Genomic DNA, 13,486 nt, shown 5'->3' on the forward strand with positions numbered 1-13,486 from the left:
ATATTTAAAATAACAAATTAAAGGGCGTATGGGTGGCTCGGTTGGTTAAGCATCCAACTTCAACTCAGGTTGTGATCTCACGGTCCGTGGGTTCAAGCCCCGCATCGGGCTCTATTCTGACAGCTCAGAGCCTGGACCCTGCTTCGGATTCTTTGTCCCCCTCTCTCTCTGCCCCTCCCCTGCTCACACTCTGTCTCTCTCTCTCTCAAAAATAAATAAACATTAAAATTTTTTTTCTTCAAATAACGAATTAAATACTCCAGTTACCTAAAAGGAGCCTAAACACAGAAACAGCATGGGAATATTTTTGAGTTGAAATGTGTAAAAATATATATGTTAAAAAATAAAAGTGTAGAAATTGATCCAAATACATATGGGATACAAATGACATCACAAGGGAGTATGGAACTATGAGCAATTCAGTGCTGGATATTGAGATAACTGGGTACCATTTTAGGAGGAAAACTCATATCTTACACCAGGACAAATTTGAAATGGATAAAAGATTTGAAGACAAACAATGACAAAGTACTCAAGCCCTGGCAGAAAAGTAAGTTATTCTCTTGGTAATCCTGAAGATAGTTGTCCTTCCTAGCTATAAGCCAAACCCGAAAGCCATAAAAGAAAATATTGATGAATTCAACTACAAAACAAACAAACAAACAAACAAACAAACAAACAAACAAAAAACTGCTGCAGCAAAAGCCACCACAGGCAAATCAAAATACAAATGATAAGGTGAGATAAAAATACTTATAGCTCATATTACTAAAGAGCTTACCTTCCTAATATAAAAGAGCTTCTTCAAAATGAGGGAGGAAAAAAAAAAAAAACAATTAACAGCCCAACTGAAAATCTGAAAAAGAGATAAACAATGAGAAAATGAGATGCCATTTTCTCCAATCATTCACAAAAAAATCTAAAAGATGGATAACACCAAGTAGAAAATATACATTTTTGTATATTGCTGCTGAAGTGAAAACTGGTACAAGCCCTAGGCCATTCTGTCAGTAACTACTGAAATTATTAATGATTATATTCCTTGACTAGCAATTCTCCCTCCGTGAAGATACTTGTGAAATGACCACACACAAAGTTGTTCATTATAGAGCTGCTTATTGGAAACAACCCGAAATGCTTATCCATAGTGGATGGGTTAAAAGAGATTAAATTTGAGATTTGCTAGTATGTACTAAGTAACCTGTATTTATGCATAAGTAATAATAATTTCAAGTGTTTGGTTGTTTCTATATGTGGTCTAGAGTGGTTGGGAACAGGGTAGGTAGGAAACAGGAAGGAGAGAAAGGGACTTTAATTTCTGGATTTCTGGCATTTTAAAAATAATGTATATATTACCTATTCAAAAATTAAAGGTAAATTAATATTTTTACCTAATCGCAAAAATTAATCTCATCCCTGACTTTTCTTAGTCAGTTTAGGCTCTCATTGTACAACTCTGTTCTTATGCTTCAGCTTCAGATAAAAATCATTCCATTTTGCTTCTAAATATGTAAGAACATTCACTAATCAAGGAGACTAACCTTGTTACTGAAGTATTTTAATCAATTGGAAGCATTTATAAACATATAAACATGTTAAAGTTTTTTATGTTAAGTTTTACATATTTTACCACGTGCATAAGCAATAAAGTTTGACTCAGAAGTTAATTGGCCATCTGCATTTCTTACCCATTTTTCCTCCTTCTAAAGTAGAATATAATATCTTACTCTTATCGTAAGGTTAAAAATCATTCCTTCAATTGTTAAGATGCTGTCTTTAGCACACACAAGAATATTTTCCTGTCTGTATTAAGATTCTTATCAAACCACACCATATTTCTCTTAGAGATGGTTCGGTTTTTTACCTTTAAATATTAGAACTCTTCTTCTTTTTTTAATTGACATGATGAAGATTTTATTCCAATTCATTCCAAATGCAACTTCAACTTTAAAAACTCCCTTAAAACAAGCTTGCTTCTCCTCCCCACTCTAGTTATCTGCCCTCAACCCACCCTATAGGTATCTTCTAAAATACTTCTAATAATTGCTAAAGAATTAATTGTATAATTGGTCATTTCATGATTGTCTCCCTGATAGAATGCAACGATATGAACCAAATCTGTCCTATTCATCAAGGTATATTCCTCAGGCCCTAAGAAAGTGTAACAGAATGCCTTTTACATAACAGCTTCTCAATATATACATATATATATACATATATATGTATATATATATTTTTTTTTTAATAAATGAACAAATGAATTGCCTTTGTTTTTTTCCCCCAACACCTTTTCATCTGTTAGAAATGCAAGGTGCTAGAGGTTAGAGACTCTTTCAAAGAAGCTGGTTACATGAAGCTAATACATAATCGAACCAAATTATATACTTTTTTTGTTTATTATTAATGAAACAACACATATCAGTGGCAAATCTAATATTGACAGACCTGGTAATTCAATGTCTTTGAAGTAATAGGACTTGGTTGGCCTCATTAAGAGTAATGATAAGATTTCAAAATATATTTTACACCAATAATCCTAACAACTAGTATTTCTTACACTTTACTAAGAATATCAACTAGAGCAATGATGTGCTCCCCATCTGTAAGGTGGGTTCTAGATGGAATACACTTTACCTCCAGCAGGCAGTATATTCAGAAAGACCAGCAAAATTGAACCAGCATTGGATATTAAAAATATTTACAGACATTACAAATGGAAAGTATATCTTCTACTCAAAACAGTTTAATTTTCTTTGGGTTGTTATAATGACAATTTCCTTAACCTGATGAGATAACAGATTTTTAAAGATGTAATCATGTATTTATCTTATGGTTTGCACAAGATGTACCTTTAGTACATCCAGATTTTCATAATCCGTCAAACAGTTTTTCAGTATGTGTTATGGCAGGATATTCTAGAACTGCCAAGAAAAGTAAATTCACAGAGCTGCCTGCAACTCACTAACTATAACAAATTAGCATAAGCAGCCCCATTTTAGAAGGAATGGCTTTTACAAGTTACACAGAAAAATAATGTGATTTTGCATTTATATCATTAAAAACTGTCCCTGTCGTACATGGTTTCATCATAAATATTAAACACAGCCCAAAGAATTTAACATAGGGAGTTGGTCGGTTTGAGGTGGAATTTTTTAGTGAAACAGAATGGGTTATGACCTTAAGACTAACTAGGAAAACTAGCTTAAAAGTACCTATTTTTATGGATTTTTTTCTACTTAAAAAAAATGCATATCAAATAAAACCTCTCAACACTTGTCAGCTCTCCTGTGAACATACCATATAAATGGACTGGCACCGACTGCCAGGAAAAAGGAAAGGCCAAATTACTCTCTTCCACCCATGCTGTGAAGTTCAGAGAGAAATCTGTCCTAGACCCGTACCATACAGATAGCATACAATGAGCCATTTAGCAAGAACTGAAGAATGGATAAAATTCTTCAGATTTCTCTGTACAATAGCAAAGATCTTATTTTCTTAGTCACCCTCTCAACTTAAAATGCATCTGGCTGGTTGTTCACAGCACAAGACAAAGGTGAGCATTTTCAACCCTAATTAGTAAGCTCTACTAATTCTGGCAACGAGAATTAATAACTCCAAAAGGCAAAGAAAGCTATGGCTGCAGGCTTACCTTGTTTCAGAAAAATCCACAGTGCAATCGGTGGCCAGTGCAATACTGAAGAGGTAGCATCAGTACCCACAGTAATCTAAAAACTAAAAAAGATTTAGAGTCCGCTTTGTACACCATTCTGGTAAACGTGGAGCCATCAGGTAAACATTTATAATCGACTGAACGAATACACTGTTGGCCGGCCACTGAATTTTGTGAAGGCAGTAGCTTATGACGCAGGACCATCCGTCTACCCTCCGTACTACCAGCCTGCTTTAGAAGGGATGGGAGAGGGTGGGAGGCAGGACAAAAGCAGGGGTAGAGGTGAAGTGCAAGGCTTAAAGACAAAGTAGGAGATGCTTGTCCTGCCACTGACCACCACCGACCAATGCTTATTTCTCAGTCGGACACTATATTTTCATTTAGTTGTTTGCTCTCTCTTCCTCAAACTCAAAATGGCAAACTCATCCTTCATTCTCCCAAATGTCTCCTCCCAAAGGGCTTTCCCACCTGTGTTCCCCTCAGAAGAAGGCAAAACACCTAACTGCACATGCTAGAAATTTGGGAGTGACCCAGTTCCATCCCCTATCAATCACCAAGTCCCGCTAAATGTACCTTTCAAATAACTTCAAAATGTTTCTCATTTTTTCCATCCCTACAGCGGCCATCTAAATCAGGCCATACCTATCTTCTCTGACAACAACTTCCTAAATCATCTCCCTACCTCCCACTCTTACCCTTTCCAATACATTTTTTTTTGCATTCAAATCAATTTTTTTAATATATTTTTTTAAAGTAAGCTCTATGTCCAGTGTGGGGCTTGAACTCCCAACCCTGTGATCAAGACTCACATGGTCTGCTGACTGAGCCAGTCAGTCACCCCCAAAATCCATTTTTTGCACTGATTATGTCATACCCAAATTTAACACCTGACTTACAGAGCCATCATATGTCCTGCCCTCTTATTTTGACCTCAGTTTACCTCCCTTGTGTCACCTTGAGCCTCTCTTGCACATAAACATCAAAACACTTTAAGGTTGCCTGAGAACAGTGTGCTAGATCAAAACTTGGTACCCCTTGCATTTTTCCTTTCTCTTTGCCAGGAAGGATTGCTTCCTCATTTGCCCAATTAGCACCACCTTATCATCCTTCTTGCCCCACTAGGCAAACCCCTTTCTTCCAGAGCCTTCACTCACCTCCAGTGCCAATGAACTGCTGTGGCACCCTGTGCACAACTTTCTGATAGCACTTGGGCTGAAAGCCGCTGTTTCTTCTATTAGACCATGAGCTTCTGTGAGCTGGGTTCATTGTTCACCACTGACTGGGCCACGCACATCGTAGGCCTTTGTAAATGATGGTTAAATGAATGAATCTAAGTATAATATCCATGATAGAATCCAACTAAATGCATTTTATACAACTCATGAATAGCCAAATGAACTTTTCTAGCTACTTCAACTTATTACAATGGACTTAGGGTGTCCCAAACACACCAGATTAGAAGTCACTTATTAAAATGACAGAGATCTGGCTCTGAAAAAGAAAGAAACATACAAGAAACTGGTAAAAGTGTTTGAATTTGAAGGGGAGAGCTGGTGATTAGGACCAGGAATGGACTTGCTTTTCACCATATATGCTTTTGATTTTGGATTTGCCTTTAAAAAAATTAAAAATATACACAGTTAGGGGTGCCTGGGTTGGACTCAGTTAGTTAAGCTTCCAACTTCAGCTCAGGTCATGATCTCGTGGTTCACGAGTTCAAGCCCCGTGTTGGGTTCTGTGTTGACAGCTCAGAGCCTGGAGCCTGCAGCCTGCTTCAGATTCTGTGTCTCCCTCTCCCTCTGCCCCTCCCCTGCTAGTACTCTGTCTCTCTCTCTCAAAAATAAATAAAATATAAAAAAATTTTAAATACAGATTTATATATGTATATATATACACACACACATACATACATACACATATATATGTTATATATGTTTTATATATTCATTTACTGAGAGAATACACACACACACACACACACACACACACACACAGCAATACTGATCACTTTCTCTAGAAAGGTGAATTGGGATTTGGGGAGAACAAAGTTGGGAAAAACACTTTTTAATGACATTCTTTTATGCTTTTTAGAATTTCGATGGGTGCCTGGGTGGCTCAGTCAGTTAAGATAGGACTTCAGCACTGCTCATGATCTCACAACCCATGGGTTCGAGCCCCGCATCAGGTTCTGTGCTGACAGCTCAGAGCCGGGAGCCTGCTTCGGATTCCATGTCTCCCTCTCTCTCTGCCCCTTCCCTGTTTGCACCCTGTCTCCCTCTCAAAAATAAATAAACCTTTAAAAAAATAGAATTTCCAATCATGTTGAATGACTTGGTCAAAATTTTTAAAATTTAAGCATAAATACAGATTTTTAGGGACCTCCCTAGAGGTTCTGAGTCAGGAAACTGGAGGTAGGACCTGGGAATCTGCATTTTAAACGAACTCCCTAAGTAACACCTATGATCTAGAGACTTTAGGGAACAGGGTTAAGGTTGGACTTGACCTTGGAGACCACATAATCCAGTAATTGTCAAGTCTGGGCAGCATCCCTGATTGAATCAGGCTATTTGGGGAAGAGGCCAGGGAGACCAATATTTAAAGTGCCTCAGGTGATTCTGATACAGGCACTGCTTGCAGCTTGTATTGAGACCACTGATCCAGTGCGATCAAACACTCAACAAATCCATGAATCTCCTCTCAGAAACAACTCTATCAATATGGTGGCCAGCCTCCAGGATAGCCCCCAATGATCCTCACTTCCTATCGTTTACACCCTTATGTGGTCCACTGCTGCATTGAACAGGGATGACCTAAATAACCAATAGGATATTGTGGAGCTGATGACTTCCAACGCTACTTTATAGAAGCACTGGGCTTCTGTGTGGTTCTCTCTTGGATTTTCCACTCTGGAGAAGCTAGATACTATGTTTTGAGGACACATAAGAAGCCAAATGGTGAGCAAGTGAATCCTCTTGCCAACAGCCAGCACTGACTTACCAATTATATGAATAAACCATCTTGAAAGTGGATTTTCCAGCCCCAGTCAAACCTTCAAATGACTGCAGCATTGGCTGTCCTCTTAACTGTGAACTCGTAAGAGATCATGAGACGAAATCAACAGGCTAAGGCACTCTTCAGCTCTAAACCCACTGAAACTGTGTGAACTAATAAACGTTTCTTATTGTTTTAAGTTTTGGGGGAAATTGTTACACAGCTTTAGGTAACTAATACAATCATACTTTTCCCATATGTGTTGTTCTTCCCAGTGGCCTCATTTCCATGTAATTGTCATCTCTCAACTGGCAAAGATTTTGTTGTCCTTTTTTCTAAGACTGCAACTTAGGTGTTATAATATGATGTTTGCTTTTACAGGTAAAGTGTCAGTTTCAGAGTGCCAACATAGGACTTTCTGACTTGTGCAGTGCTACCTCTTAAGTACTGCTAATCAGCAGCATAAAGACTTGAAAGTTCTTCCTGTGGTTCTCTGAGGTTTGGCTTGAAGGGATGGGGGAACAAACATCAAGGGACCTTTTTTGTAGTGATGAAGATCCATGTTTGTCCATGGTGGGCCCAGTTCCAGTATTCGCCATGCCTACAGAAGCCTCCCTCTGGCCTTTCCCTAGGAACAGAGGGCAGGAGGACTGTAAGGGACTTTAGCTTGTGACAAGGAATTCTAATGACGAGTACATTCACTGTATTCTGCTAAGCTGGAAGCTGACCTGAAAATATTGGTCTCTCTGTTGACAAAGGAGATGGGCACCTCATTTTCATCTAGCAAATTATATATGTGCAACATCACCAATATCAGAAAGAGTATTCCATGTTCCATCCCCCTGCAAGTCCTAGGTACACTTTGGAAGGAGCCGGCATTCTCTCTCTCTCCTTGATACCACCTGCAAGAATCACATTCAATTTTACTAATGAATTATCACCGAACTCTTAAAACAAATATGTGTATTTGCCTTATGCCAGCTCTTCCTTTTTTTCTGCCAGTTTCTGATAGTTATGGTCATTTGGTTTGATCAGAGTGAACACCCGAGTATTTAAAAATCCAAACCCTAAACACACTGGTGTGATTCTGGTTGCATATAAAAGCAAAGGTCCATTGGTGAAACATTAAACGGAATTAGGAGAATGTGGGATGTGTGTTGCTTTGTGTTGCCTAGCAATATGGTTAGGGCACAGGAATCACAGAGAGGATGAAATTCACACCCACAAGGAAATCACATTATTCATAAACACACACACACACTCACACACACAGGCATACACACACATCTGACATCTCTGGAAGAATGTTACAAACCATGAGTACAGAATTATAGTCACAAGTAGAATAGTCTTTGGAACGTTGTAGAATAAACATGCTGGCTGATCTGTTACTTATACTTCAATGTCTATCTGAGTATATCTATCATTAAAAGCAAAAAATATTGTATGCTTGTGAATGGACTTTACAACATCCCTCACAGACATGAGCTCTCTCAGTATTAAGTAAAACCTACATTTTTAGAATGGATATATTAATGTGTAAAATTATAGGAAGAAATACTTAATATATAGAAAAATGTTAACCTCTTCGTTCATCCTTATTTCAAAAATTGAGATTTGCCATTCATTTTCAGAAGACTGAAGTGTGATAGTAAAAAGCATGATCATTAAAACCAGATACTCGATTTCAAATTCCAACTCTGTCTTCTGCAATGTTATGTAACGTCCCTCAACCTAACTTTCCTCATCTGTGAATCAGAAATATAGTAATATTTGACTTGTAAGGCCATTGTGAGGATTAAAATGAGGGAATCCACGTTAGGGACAGAGACAGAGCATGGCACTCCAAATACAGTAGCTTTTCTTCTTATTATTACTATTATTATGCAAAAGACCTCTTGACTGCCTTCTAAGAAATACAGAGACTACCATTTAAGCCAAGCAATGGGATCAGTAGAGTTTTGCCTGTAAAAAGGCTATTTGGTTGCCAGGAAGAGAAGGTTATGGCTTCCAGTCTTTTCCCTGCTTGAAAGGAGAGGTGAGAAGGCACCCTACTCTCTCCTTTCCTAGCCCAATCAGTGGTTCTTCCAAAGTCAGAGAGCCTACTAACTCAGTTCTAAGGCTGAGAAGCAAGATAAAAAAGATGAGAACCTTTAGTGGCCACTCACTAAAGGAAAAACTACCCTACGGCTACCCAGCCCAGTGTCTTCCCAGCTCCAGGCTGCCCTCCCAGAACAACTTAGTCGTCCATCCCGTATCCTCCCAGGTTACAAATCTGGAAGTCCTCTGAGAACTTCCTTCTTCTTTCCAGCTGACCTTGGAAATGTTCTCAGTTCTCGGTACAGCTGGGATTTCCTGGAGACAGGCTGCTTTCCCAGGCTATTGTTGAGGGGAGCTGGCAGGTGACAGCAGGGGGGAGGCATCAGCCAGCTCCTTTGCATGAGCTGTAAACTCCAGTCCCCAGCAGCATTTGTCCCTTAAGATCTAGGTGAGAAAGAAGAGAATAGCTGAGCTGCCAGCCTTCCCCTGGGGAGAGGTAGGCAATTAGCACAGCACCTTGAGAAGCACTGAGTAAAAACATGTGTACCCTACCAGGCAGAAGATGAACAGTGAGTGATGTGTGAGAACGAGAAAATTATATGGATTCTATTTTAAGGTTAAAACGTGAATCAAGAAACAACTTTAAAAAGATTTTAATTTATTCTTAATATCTTTCTACTTGTATGAATTTGGGAATGGGTTTTTTCCCCCCTTTCCACTATTTTGAACAGAATTAAATTACAAGGGCTATGGTTACTTATCATGGTTTAGAATATTCCATGTATTTAGCTAAATATACATTTTTTCTTTGGTTTTTAAAAGTCCTTGAAACAACAATCAGAAAATAAAAGTGAAGAAAGGACTCCATTTGCATTAGCAACAAAATATTAAATTCCCAGGAAAAAACCTGAGAAGTGAAGAGCTGTACGAAGAAGACTTTTCAAGTTACCGAGGGTCAAAAAGAACATTTGAACAAATCAGAGAATATTTATGTTTTTATATAAAAAAGACTTTATAGGGGTGCCTGGGTGGCTCAGTTAGTTAAACATCTGACTTTGGCTCAGGTCATGATCTTATGGTTCATGAGTTCGATCCCTTCATCAGGCTCTGTGCTGACAGCTCAGAGCCTCGAACCTGCTTCGTGGATTCTGTGTCTCCCTCTCTCTCTGCTCCTCCCCTGCTCACATTCTGTCTCTCTCTCTCTCCCACCCTTCTCTCCCAAAAATAAACATTAAAAAAAATTTTTAAAAGACTTTATAAAGATGTCAATTCTCCCTAAATTATCTCTAAATGTAAACATATATATCGATGTTAAAAATTTTTTAGGAAATGATATACACTTACTATAACATTAATATGAAGAAATAAACATGCCAAAGTATGCAGGAAAATCCACCCCCCCCAAAAAAAAACAAGGGTTAACCTAGCTGCATTAAGTAGTAAAATGTAAAGCTGTAATAATTGAAAAGGCATGCTACATGCATAGACAGTAGCTCGATGGAACAGAAATGCACTCAAATACAAAAGAAATTTAGTATATAATAAAATGATATCATTCAATACATGGTGTTCAAGCAATTGAATAGCTCTCTGGGGGGAAAATATTAAAGTTGGATTCAGACCTTGCATCTTTCACTATGATAAATTCCAAATGGATTAACATTTTTAGAAATAAAGAAGGGGAAAGAAAATTCTGAGTATGGCAGAATAAATTGTTAGGCAACTTTTTATGTACTCTTGGAATAGGGTAAGCCCTTTGAAGTATAGAATAAAGGCCAGAATCCATTTAAAAAATTGAAATATACACGAAACCTAACACTTCTATATGGCAAAACAACAACAACAAAACATTGGCAAAATTGAAAGACAAAAAAATAAACAAAAAAAATTGCAATTCATATAACTGATAAAGGATTCCTACAAACTAATAAGAAAAAAGATCAACATTTCAATAAAAAAAGACAGTCTGTAGAAAAAGAAATAAATAGAAGGAAGTTCCAGGTCACTCGTAACAAGATATCATTTTCACATGTCAGATTGGGTAAACTCAAGTAAAATTCGCTGTTGAAACAAGCATGGTAAACAAGCACTCCAATTTTATTGCTGAAAGTTTAAATTGGCACAATACTATCATGGCAATTTGGCACTAGATATCACAATCATAAGCTTACCTATATTTTAATGCAGCAATCTCACTTCAGTGATTTATCCTATGTGTGTGCTCAAACATGTGTTAAATAATGTGGGTACTAAGTTATTTAATACACAGTTTTCTGTAGTAGCAAAAGATTCGGAACTTTCTAAAAGAAAGATTAGGAACAATCTAATCTAAAAGATTAGCAACAATTTAAATGTTTACCAACAGGAAATTTGTTAAACTGGGTTACATCTCTACAATGGAACATTATGCAGCTGTTAAAAAGGATGAGAAAGCTCTTCATGAACTGATGTGAAACGATTTCCATGGCTTATTGCAAAGTAAAAAGTAAACCAGAAACTACAGTCATCAGTTATCTCCAGAAAAGAAACAACTAGGAAAGAGATTTTTCTCTGCACATCCCTTTATCTTTGGAAATGTGAACGCTGTGAGGGCATTACTGAGTCTAGAAATAGATAAATAACAATTAAAGTTTTTAAAAAGCCCTTGTCACTTTGATTGTTTTTAATGTAAACAGTTCAGTATTTTCTTTGGTATTTAATTTGGTATTTTGACAGTCTGGCTACAGTGGATAGCTAAAGATCTTATGGGACTTTCATGTAACCTTTGTTTTTGTGGAATTGGATTTTATTTTTTTTTTAATTTTTTTTTCAACGTTTATTTATTTTTGGGACAGAGAGAGACAGAGCATGAACGGGGGAGGGGCAGAGAGAGAGGGGGACACAGAATCAGAAACAGGCTCCAGGCTCTGAGCCATCAGCCCAGAGCCCGACTCGGGGCTCGAACTCAATGGACCGCGAGATCGTGACCTGGCTAAAGTCGGACGCTTAACTGACTGCGCCACCCAGGCGCCCCTGGAATTGGAGTTTAAATATAAATCTTCCAAGCAAGGAGAATGCCAAATAAAGCCTATTTCTTCCAAATGTGCAATTTTCTACTGTGCTATTCCCTGATTTAATGTTTCAGATTAGAGTTGTTGTGTAGAAGGCAGAATTCTAAGATGGTTCCCACATTCACTTGAGCTTTGTTAGAACACAGTCGTTCACCTTTACCTATTGTCTATAGCTGCTTCCCTGCTACAACACAGAGCTGAGCACTCACAAGAAGCCACATGGCCCCCAAAACCTACAGTCTTTACTATTTTTTCCTTTACAGGAAATGTTTGCCAAACCATTTTAAGTTGGGTCTCCTATTTTTTTCAGCTTAAGAACATTTGCACAACATTCTGATGAATGTGAATTTCATTCTGATGAAAAGTGAAATAACATGAAACCAAAACTGATAATAATGACTCTGCATATTTCTAATTAAATCATTACTATAGTATACCATAGATACATAAAAGTTTACAAATCACTATTGTACTGCTCAGTGCTGTGTAACCATCGCCAGACTACAGGACTTCCCTTAAGGAGCTATATCCCCTACCCCAAAGAACCCCACCATTCAGATTTCCATCAGAATACAAAATGTAGACTAATTTTAACTGTTTATGGACTTCATGTAAACGGATTCATTAGTATGTGTTCTTTTGTGTGTGACTTCTTTTGCTCAGCATTTTCTTTGAAATTCTTCTATGTTGTGTATATCAGGAGCTCATTCTTTCTCCCTGCTATGTAACATTCCCCTTTATAAGGATGCCACAGTTTATTTATCCACTCTACAGTTGATAGACATTTGGGTCATCTCTAATTTTTGACTAGTAAGACCAGTGCTGCTGTGAATAATGTAATTCTTTGGTGCACATATACACACTTATATATCACTCAGAGGTTATATACATATAAGTGTATATAACTTACACATTGTTGAGTGGAATGGTGGGTCATCCATATGTAATTTTTACTATGGATGTGCAAGTGATTCAGTGTCAGAAAATGCATAGTTCCACTGAACAGAAATTTGGTCTTCTTCCCATTTTACTTTAACATAGAGAGTAATTCAGCAGAGTATCAGGCTTGAAAGACCACATGCAACCAGACGAATAAATATGAGCTGAAAAATTAAAACAATTACCAACAAGCTTACTTCCCCTCCAAACCCACACCATTACTTTAAGGAAGTTGCAAGCTGCCCTCTTAGAGACTAATTGTTTAAGCAGGTGAATTCAAATCAATGTTCCTTTGGAACGTTTGGAAGGCTCAAATGGCCTTGGCATGCTGCTGAATCACAGAGGTACGTTTTCTTTCCCTTGAGGAAAAAGTGATGAAAGTTATAAGTGGCAGGGAGCATCAGTGGATGAGAGCTCCAAAAAATAAGAAAGGTAGAACCATGGCAGTCACATTCCAGCTAAACTTCCTATTTAGCCGTCCTATTATAAAGAAAAGCCACATAAAATCAAGATTTCATCAGAGGGCACGTTCTCCTATTCCAGCCACCTCCAACTGGTACTTCTGTCTTTTTTGCTCCCTTCTTTATTCAGGCAGCGTTCTCCAAGGGCCCGAAAACAGTGGACCTAAGATTTTCACCTAGCAGCACCCAAGGATTGCATCAATAGCAATCAAGATTCTTATGCATACCAGGAAAATTAAGAGAACCAAGAGTCTACACAGGCAATCAGGAGACCGATTATTAGGCATGAACATTTGATTGAAGTTCTTTTTCCACTCGCTGTTATTATCAAACCA

General features: G+C 37.8%; 2 long non-coding RNA genes across 3 annotated transcripts in view; both read right to left on the reverse strand.

Moving 5' to 3' along the window:
• The window catches only part of LOC111559447, a 145,191-nt gene that overhangs the window by 75,867 nt on the left and 55,838 nt on the right, over positions 1–13,486 (reverse strand). The window lies entirely within an intron of this gene.
• Positions 329–5,314, reverse strand: LOC123383765. Its single transcript, XR_006593945.1, has 3 exons — positions 4,825–5,314; positions 3,650–3,732; positions 329–856 (listed from the first exon to the last, which is right to left on the reverse strand). It is a non-coding gene; the product is annotated as an uncharacterized LOC123383765 (long non-coding RNA).

The sequence above is a fragment of the Felis catus genome, chromosome A2 (genome assembly GCF_018350175.1).
Source record: "Felis catus isolate Fca126 chromosome A2, F.catus_Fca126_mat1.0, whole genome shotgun sequence".
NCBI classification, from domain to species: Eukaryota; Metazoa; Chordata; class Mammalia; order Carnivora; family Felidae; genus Felis; species Felis catus.